This window comes from Dasypus novemcinctus, chromosome 9 (assembly GCF_030445035.2).
Source record: "Dasypus novemcinctus isolate mDasNov1 chromosome 9, mDasNov1.1.hap2, whole genome shotgun sequence".
Lineage (NCBI taxonomy): Eukaryota > Metazoa > Chordata > Mammalia > Cingulata > Dasypodidae > Dasypus > Dasypus novemcinctus.
The window spans coordinates 76617813-76627672 of record NC_080681.1 but is presented as its reverse complement, the minus strand read 5'-3'; the positions used below and the strand labels follow the sequence as shown (position 1 = coordinate 76627672).

The window sequence follows — 9860 nt, the reverse complement described above, 5'->3', positions numbered from 1 at the left end:
TCCTTTTTTTGCAAACGGAGATTCAGTTTTCGAAGCACCATTTGTTGAAGAGACCAATCTTTCCCAATTGAGTGGTCTTTGCCACCTTGTCAAAAATCAGTTGGCCATAAATGTGAGGAATGATTTCTGAACTTGCAGTTCTATTCCTTTGACCTATATGAGCCAGTTCCAATGCTGTTTTGACTGTGGCTTTGTAGTAAGTTCTGTTTTTTTTTTTTCCTCCCCAAGCCAAACTGTATCCAGCTTTTATTAAAGATACTTTTCATAAACAATCATGGCATTTCAGGCAGGTAATGGGCAGATAATCATTAACAGTATACAGCAACTTTCAAACTCCCTTCTTCCATGGACTACCAAAATCAGAAACCACTATAAAACCCAATGAAGTTTTCATTTGATGCTATGAACAGGTGAATAAGGTTAATAAGGTTTATCAACACCAGGGATTCCCTTCTCCTGGGAATAAAGAAACAGTATCTCAAAAAACTAGAGGGAAAGGTGTGTTCTCCCGTATCAATCCAGCTTCAGAGATATTCTATTAGTGACATTTGCCCCTTCCCCCAGAAATAACAATGACTTGTTCTGTGTGTTAACAACATAGCTTAAAAAAAAGTAAAACAAAATTCTGCATTTTTATAAAACTTGAAAATAGTATTTCAAACTGTACAGTCATTAGAAGTACATAGTTATAAAAAAGGCACACACTTCACTTAGCATCTCCAGCACCTTCAGCTTTCTGTGCTTCGTCTGTTTTGGTATCTCTGTTTTCTGCAGCGTTATTTCCATTCTTGTCAGCATCAGCTTTCTCTTTTTTCCATTTGGGTATCTTCTCTCCTTTCTTTGCAGGCTCCTTTTTAGGCTTAGGTTCTGGCTTTGGAGGAGCAGGTTTATTAGGTAATCTTGCAGATCTTCTCTGTGGTTCATACTTTACCTTGGTTTTATCTCCTTTAAAGTCCCCTTCAGCCCTTCTCTTGGGCATGGTGGTGATGGCAAGATGTGGGTGCTGGATGGATGCAGGCATGCAGCAGTGCACAGGGTTCGGTTCATCAGAGGGTCATTCTGACCTCTTCTTCACACTGCTCAGGCTCCAGGGGGTCTATAAAGTTTTTATCTGTATTAAGTTTTAAGATTGGGAAGGGTGAGTCCTCCAACTTCATTCTTTTTCAAGACGGCTTTAACTATTCAGGGCCCTTTTCATATAAAACTGATGATTGGTTTTTTCCATTTCTGCAAAGTCTGTTGAAATTGTCATTGGGATTGTGTTGTCTTTATAAATTGCTTTGGGTAGGATTGACATCTTCATGATATTTAATCTTCCAAACCATGAACATGGAATATCTTCCATTTATTTAGATCTTTCATTTCTTTTGGCAATGTTTTGTAGTTTTCTGCGTAAAGTCTTATATCCTTTGTTAGATTTATTCCTAGATATTTGATTCTTTTAGTTGCTATTGTGAATGGATATTTTTTCTTGATTTCCTGTTTCAATTGTTCATTGCTTGTGTTTAGAAACACTACTGATTTCTGGGTATTGATCTTGTACCCTGCCACTTTGCTGAATTCATTTATTAGCTGTAGGAGCTTTGTTGTGGATTTTTTCCCCCAGGATTTTCTGTACATAGGATCATATCATCTGCAAATAGGGAGAACTTTACTTTTTCCTTTCTAATATGGATGAATTTTATTTCTTTGTTTTGCATGATTGCTCTGGCAAGAACTTAGAGTACAATGTTGAATAACAGTGGTGACGGTGGGAATCCTTTTCTTATTCCTGATCTTAGAGGGAAAGCTCTCAGTCTTTACCAATGAGTATTAGCTGTGGGTTTTTCATATATACCCTTTGTCGTGTTGAGGATGTTTTCTTCTATTCTTAGTATTCTAAGTGTTATTTTTTTTTTTCAAGAAAGAGTGCTGTATTTTATTAAATGCTTTTTCTGTGACAGTTGAGATGATACTGTGTTTTTTCCCCTTCATTCAGTTAATAAGGTATATTACAGTAATTGCTTTTCTTATGTTGAATCAACGTTGCATACCAGGGATAAATCCTGCTTGTTCATGGTGAATAAATTTTTTAAAAAAATATACACTGTTGGATTCAATTTGCTAGTATTTTATTGAGGATTTATGCATCAATATTCATAAGGGATATTGGTCTATAGTTTTTTTTTCATGCAGTATCTTTATCCATCTTTGATATAAGGGTGATGGTGGCCTCATAGAATGAGTTAGGGAGTTCCTTCTTCAGTTTTTTTTTTTGGAAGAGTTTGAGCAGAATTGGAGTTAAGTCTTCTTGGAATGTTTGGTAGAATTCCTTTGTGAAACCATCTGGTCCTGGGTTTTTCTTTGTTGGGATATTTTTGGTTACTGAGTCAATCTCTTTACTAACACTTTTTAGTACCCACTGTGGACTAGTCACCATGTTACCTGAGAGGTGGAGCAGCTCAGGGATATGGATTGTCTGTCATTAGTATATGTCTTTGTCTTTTTACTCATTGTGTCTCTCGTCTACATATGTGTGTGTGTAACTTTTTTTGTCAACGCCTCTATCTCTTCCTTCTCTACCTTTCTCTTTTTTTGTATCTCTCCATCCATGCCTCTATTTTTATCTTGTCTTCCCTTATCTCTCATTTTATTTCTTCTCTCTGTCTTTCTCTTTTTAACTTTTCACTTTCCATTGGCCTTTTGCTTCTCTCTCTGTTTTTCCTTCTGTCTTTTTCTGCATCTACATTCTGTTCTATTTCTTCTTGAGTCAATGAAGTAGTTTGTGTGTTTCTAAGAATTTTCCATTTCATCTAGGTTATCTAATTTATTGGCAAACAGCTGTTCATAGTATCCACATATAGTCCTTTTTATTTCAGTGGCATCAATAGTAAGGTCCCACTTTCAATTTCTGATCTTCATTATTTGTATCCTCTCTCTTTTTTCCTATGAGAGTCTAGTTAAAGTTTTGTTGATTTTGTTGATCTTTTCAATGAACTAACTTTTGGTTTTGTTGATTCTCTCTCTCTTTTTTTAAAATTTTGTTTATCTCCATTCAAATCTTTGTTATTTCCTTCCTTCTGCTTGCTTTGGGTTTACTGTGCTCTTCTTTTTCTAGATCTTCCAGTTCTGAAGTTAAGTCTCTGATTTGAAGTCTTTCTTCTTTTTCAAATATAAGCACTTAGAGCTATAAATTTACCTCTCAACATTCCTTCTCTTCCCTGGATGCTGTAAAGTGTTCTTCTGTCCTCTGGAGGTTCAGACAGTTCTTGCCTATTTAATAGCCGTTTTGGATTAAGTCCTAGAGCTCCCTACTCTGCCATCTTACCTGAATGTCTCTTGTGTTTTTTGAAAGTTATTTTCTAAGATATTAAAACAAAAAGCAAGATGCAAATTATATTAACTGAATATAAAAATTGTAAACATATTTCAAATCAATTTATTAAATTTTAAGAATATTTAAATATTTTAATGAAAATAAAACTATCAAAAATGCTAATTCAATGACCATCTAGTAGCCCTTATATAGAGTTATCATACTTCACTCACATTTCCTCTAGACCTACATATATGCAAATTTATAAGCAATTGAACTGTTCAATATTACAATTAAATATTATGAATTTAGTATTACAAATTCAACAAATATTTCTTAGCCACTGTGAATATTGTGCTCATTTGTGAATACTTGTGGACTTATGAATCAGAATGTTGGAAAAAAAAGAAATAAGAAAATGGACTTAGCACTACTGGAAAGCAATGATTTGCTATGCAAGAATCTTGCATTTGTGCTGAGTGGAAGGATTTGATCAGTTAATTTGTCTTGTCTCTTCTCTAGGCACTTCTGGCCTTGAATCCTCTCCATTCTCAGAAGCTGGGCCATATCCAGTGTTGGCAGCACAAACTGTTCCAGTGCTTGAATCCACTTGCCATTTGATTCAAGGACACAAGAAAAGAGAGGAAGAGAAGCCTTTCCCTGAAGCCAGAAGAGCATTAGTCTTGAGCATACCTGTTAGTTTTAGGTAGTACCTTGCTAGTCCAAGCTCCAGGCCTCAACAACATTGGTGCTGTATCTTTTTTCATAAATTTATTTTGCATGTATATGGGTGATATTTGGGGCCCTCTAATCTGCAGGCACCTGACAGGGGCCACTCTCAACCATGTTGAAGGACGGTTCTGGGCAAGGGAGACATTGAGGGCACTTGGTTAGTAGACATCTGGGTTCTGCAGAACAGAATTGTATAGAATCACAGAGAACATTAGGAATCCTTTGAAAATCTCCAAATTAGCTGGTTTCTAACTCTCCTTCTTGGTGCTAGGTGCTCAGTGGAGCTATCTTAATGAGCAGAGCAACCTGAAGAGCACAGCTCTGAGCTTCCTTCTAACTTGATTGAACTAGAGAAGTTCTGTTTTTAATATTTAATTTGTTTTATGTATTGGACTTCAGCCCATGATTTTGTTAGGGAGGGTAAAGTTGGAAAAGTGATCAGGTCTAATTATCATCCTTCCCCCACCTCCCTTTATAATTGAGAAGACTGAGACCTAGAGAGATGGACAATGACCCGTCCACATTAGCTACAAGGTCCATACCAGGAGTCAGGCACCCAGATTCCCCACTTGGTGTGCTTCTTCCTGTTACATGGAGTCAATTAAGGATGGAATAAACAACTTATAACTGTTGATTTTAGAGAGGATTTTTATGATTTGTTCATCATCATCCCAGGATTGGTTTGGTCCTTAGTGGGCTAGAAGACACTGCATTCCTGAAACGCCCTTAAGGTTTTGGAGGCCATTGCCCAAATAGGAGCTCTCACGCTCAGCATGTGCTCTTGGCTAACTTGTTATTTTTCCATTGCTTACAGAATATGTGGGGAAAAGACAGGAGACAAGTTTGAGGTCTGTCCTCTTCTCTCTCTGTCATCTGTGTATCTCTTCTTCCCTGTATTCATTCCACATTCATTCAAAAACATTTATTAGTACCTATTGTGGACCAGTCACTATGCTACCTGGGAGGTACAGCAACTCAGGGACATGGATTGTCTAGCTGTCTTTAGTCTGTGTCTTTGTTTGCCTTTTTTCTCACTGTGTCTCTCATCTACATATGTGTGTGTGACCTTTTTTTTTTTGTCTAAGCCTCTTCCATCTCCATCTTTCTCTTTTTTCGTATCGCCCCATCCCTGCCTGTATTTTTATGTCTTATGTCTTTCCTTATCTCTCACTGTATTTGTTCTCCCTGTCTTTCTCTTTTTAACATAGCTCACTTTCCATTGACCTTTTGCTTCTCTGTTTTTCCTTCTGTGTCTTTTTTTGCATATCTGCCTTGCTGTGTCTGTCAGTCTCTCTCTCTCTTTTTCTGTTTCTCTTTACAGAATATTTGTGCATTTGTGCATGAAGTAGGAGTCTGCAAAGACCTCTTGAATTTCTGCTCTTCACCCATGTCTTTGGGAGGACTCTGAAGCCACCCCACTTACTAGACATATTTTCACAATATCCTCTTCTGATAATTTGATTATGTCGGTTCTACTAAAAAGGAGATGGTGATCTCACTGGGTTTGTGAATTGGATTAGCAGGAGCCAGAAGTTTTTTTTTTTTTCCTTTCAGGGAGTAAGGAGGCTATCCTAGTTTTAAATACAAGTCTGTTTTATTTTATTTTATTTTTTAAGTGATTTTTAAAAAAAGATTTATTTATTTATTTAATCCCCCCCCCCCGTTGTCTGTTCTCTGTGTCTATTTGCTGCGTCTTGTTTCTTTGTCCGCTTCTGATGTCGTCAGCAGCACGGGAAGTGTGGGCGGCGCCATTCCTGGGCAGACTGCATTGCACTTTCTTTCGCGCTGGGCGGCTCTCCTAACGGGTGCACTCCTTGCGCGTGGGGCTCCCCTACGCGGGGACACCCCTGCGTGGCAGGGCACTCCTTGCGCGCATCAGCACTGCGCATGGGCCAGCTCCACACGGGTCAAGGAGGCCCGGGGCTTGAACCGCGGGCCTCCCATGTGGTAGACGGACGCCCTAACCACTGGGCCACGTCTGTTTCCCTACAAGTCTGTTTTAGAGGGAAATTCTGAAAGAATCTTGAAGGAGGCTGGAGGCCATAGGTTTGCTTTTATATTCCTCAGGGTAGAAGCCATTGAGCACCTCCTATATATCAGGCCCTCTGGTAAGGACCAGGGAAACAGATGGGAACCATGTATTGTATCTGAATTTTAGGGGTACATAGTTTAGAAGGGAGAGTTTCCTAAGTAATAGGGTTGTTTACTTCTCTAAGTATTAACAAATAGAAGTATAACACGCTTTGAAAAGAAGACATTAGACCTGAATAATCAAGGAAGGCTTCATGGTGATGGTGACATTTCATCTGGGCTTTGAAGCTTGAATAGGGAATTTTCCAGGGAGAAAAGGATGAAATCCATTCCTGGTGGAAGAAATGGCACAGGGACCTAAACAAGTTTGGGATTATTGAGAACAAAGTGTATAAGAGACTGAAGTTGGAAAGGTATGTTAGGGCCCAAACCTGGGGGCTTTGAATGCTAGGATGAAGAATTTGGCCTTTCTTCTGATGACCATGTGGGGTCAAGAAAGAGTTTAAGCATGATTGTGGCAGAATTAGTGTGGGGGTGGAAAAGAAGTGTTCTGACTGGAGACATGGAGATCAGAGGGCAATTGGGGCTATGTCTAGGTAAGATAGGATGGGCCTGTGGCAATAGCATTCATCATTGCTTCAAGGTTCCTTTAAAATTGTTTCATCTCCCCTATGTTTACATGAGGGTTTTTATTCATATAGCAAAATATAATGAAACTCAGTTGTGTAATAGGCATTTTGTGAGGCATTAGGGATTTGAAGGTGAATAAGACAAGACAAGGTTGTATTGGAGTCCTTAGAAGCTTAATATTTAGAAGGGATCTAGACAAATGGACAGGTAATTTCCTTGCATTCCTTTATATGCCAGGACAGAGGGAAGAAGAGGGAGATGTAGCAACCCAGAGAAGGCCTCTAACATAGTAGAGGAGACCAGTCATGACAGGCTTCCTAGAGGATGTCAAGCTTGAGTTGAGCTTGAAAGACAAGCCAGTGTTACCTAGAGCAGTGGTTGCCAGTTTATGGTCCCCAGAGCAGTAGCATCAGCATCACCTGGGAAATTGTGAGAAGTATAAAATTCATGTGGTCCATCCCAGACTTGCTGTTTCAGTCTGCTAGGCTGCCAAAATGCAATATACCAGAAATGGGTTGGCTTTTATAATGGGGATTTATTAACTTACAAGTTTACAGACCTGAGGCCATGAAAATGTCCAAAGCAAGGCATCATCCGGCAATGCTTTTCTCCCCCAAAGACCACATTCCTTTGCCAAGATGTTCCCACCTGACCATCTTCTACCTCCATTCCTTTACATAACTCTACTCCCTTGACCTGGGGCAGAGTCTTCCCCTGCTTGTCTAGACAAGTGATTCTCAAACTTAAGTGTACATAAAAACCAACTGGAGGACCATTGACCTTCAAACACAGTTTTTGATTCAGTAGGTGTGGTAGTTGGGACAATAAATATCCCAGAAAATCATGCTCTTAAAGCTGGTCCATTGCTGTGGATATGAATCTATTGCGGGTGGGTCCTTTTGATTAGGTGACTTCAGTAAGGCATGGCCCAGGGTGGGTCTTAATCCTCTCACTGGAGTCCTTTATAAATGGGATAAATACAAGACAGAGAAAAAGAGACAGCCCATGGAGCCAGAAGATGAAAGCAAGGAAACCCAGAAGACAAGGGAAGGACAGGCAGGTGTCGCCATGTGTCTTGCCATGCCACCGAGGAGTCCCGAATTATCCTGTAAGGAATGTGAAGCCACAGAAGGGTTTTATAGAGGAGAGCAGCATGATCAGCTTTCATTTAGAATCAACTCTTGAGTACCTGGTATGGATTGGACATGTGTAAAGCAGGTCCTCAATCAGAACTTGCTGAACTGACCTGGGAAGATGTGACATGATCACCTTCATCTTAAGACAGTGCTCCAGGCCAGGGAGGGCAAACTCTGAGGTTAAATCTAGGGTCTAGCACAAATTATAGCCAAGTTTGTTATGGACATGGAGGGTGGAGAGGTAGAGGACATGGTAGCTCATGTGTTACATATTATATTTGAGTTGCTCCTGCCAGACAATTAACAAAACAAAAACAAAACCACATGTCCTCCAGAGCTCATTTGTACTCAGGAAACCCAGCTTTACTCCTAGTTGAGAGTAGCTGGAATCAATTCTAAATTACGTGAAGTAGAGTCATTTCAGGGACATTGAACACTCTCTTCTTCAAACTCCCTACAATATAATTCCCTTCTATTACTTGACACAATTACTGAAATTCTACCATTATACTTTTTGTTAGGGTAGGGCAGCAAAGGTCCCTATAAAACATTAGATGTTATAAAAGAAGAGGGATGGATTCTTCATTAACATATTATTTAGCCAACCAACATTCATCAGTCACCTGTCCCATGCAAGACCCAGCTCTTATTAAGGGAAGAATTTATGTTGTTTAGTAAGAAATCGCAATATTTTAAAAAGCTTTTCCACCCAAGTAGCCCCCATGGCAGAGGAATTTGAATGGGTACCAGCTGGGAGGCCAGAAGCACCACCCAAAGCAGACTTCCTTTTGTGCAAAATCGCTTTGAACACATGCATTTCATCTTTAGATGTATGAAATTTTAAAATTATGCTCTGTAATATGCAGCATCTTGGTTTGTTTTAATGTATATATTCTTTTTTTTTTTTTTTAAATTTTTTAATTTTTTATTGACTTTGTAATAATATTACATTAAAAATATATATGTGAGGTCCCATTCAACCCCACTCCCCCACCCCCCCTCTCCCCCCCCCCAACAACACTCGTTCCCATCATCATGACACATCCATTGGATTTGGTAAGTACATCTTTGGGCACCTCTGCACCTCATATACATTGGTTCACATCATGGCCCATACTCTCCTCTATTCCATCATGTAGGCCCTGTGAGGATTTACAATGTCCGGTGATTACCTCTGAAGCACCATCCAGGGCAGCTCCATGTCCCGAAGACGCCTCCTCCTCTCATCTCTTCCTGCCTTTCCCCATACCCTTTGTCCATTATGTCCACTTTTCCCAATCCAATGCCACCTCTTCTATGTGGACACTGGATTGGTTGTGTCCATTGCACCTTTATGTCAAGAGGAGGCTCAGATTCCACCTGGATGCTGGATGCAATATATTCTTGACATCAAATAGTGTTAAATTACTTAACAGTGAGTGAAAAGGATGCCCCGGGAAGATGCCCAATGTTGCATTGGTTAGCACACATACTCAGCACACCACTGCGCACCTAAGGATATGTGTACTCCAGGTGGAGAGAAATGGCTGTGGGGAATGAGCAAAGGCCTTGGAAGTCTGTTAGACCTGGATTTGAGTTGGGAATCCCTTACCTCCCAGCTAGGTGACCTTGGGTAACTTATTTCACCTCTCTGAATTTGGTTTTCTTATCTGTAAAGACTATGGTGAGGATGAGAAGAGAAAAAATAAGTGAGAATATGTTGTACAGTTGTTGGCACATATTAGGCCTTCAATAAATTTTAGTTAAGTATCTACATGATGGAACTTGAGTCAAAGTTTGCCATAGTATGAATAAATTAATCCTAAATCGGAATTAGGCCTGGAGGGCACGGGACTGTTAAAGTGTCAATGTGGATTTCTGGGTAAAAAATTCACATTTCCCCTAATTGTAAATTGCTGAGATAAAGTGCAATGAAACCTTGAAAGAAGGAGAAGTTCATTCTGGGGAATTCTGAATGGTACCAAGGAGTTGGCATTACAGTGGGATCTGGCAGGGGATAGGGTTTCAACAGGATCAAGGCCAGATCATGGGCAGTG

At 39.7% G+C, this 9860-nt stretch overlaps 1 pseudogene; it reads right to left on the bottom strand.

Moving 5' to 3' along the window:
* Positions 1–706: 706 nt before the first annotated feature.
* Positions 707–979, bottom strand: LOC139439630 (non-histone chromosomal protein HMG-17 pseudogene; annotated as a pseudogene).
* Between the last annotated feature and the right edge of the window lie 8881 nt (positions 980–9860).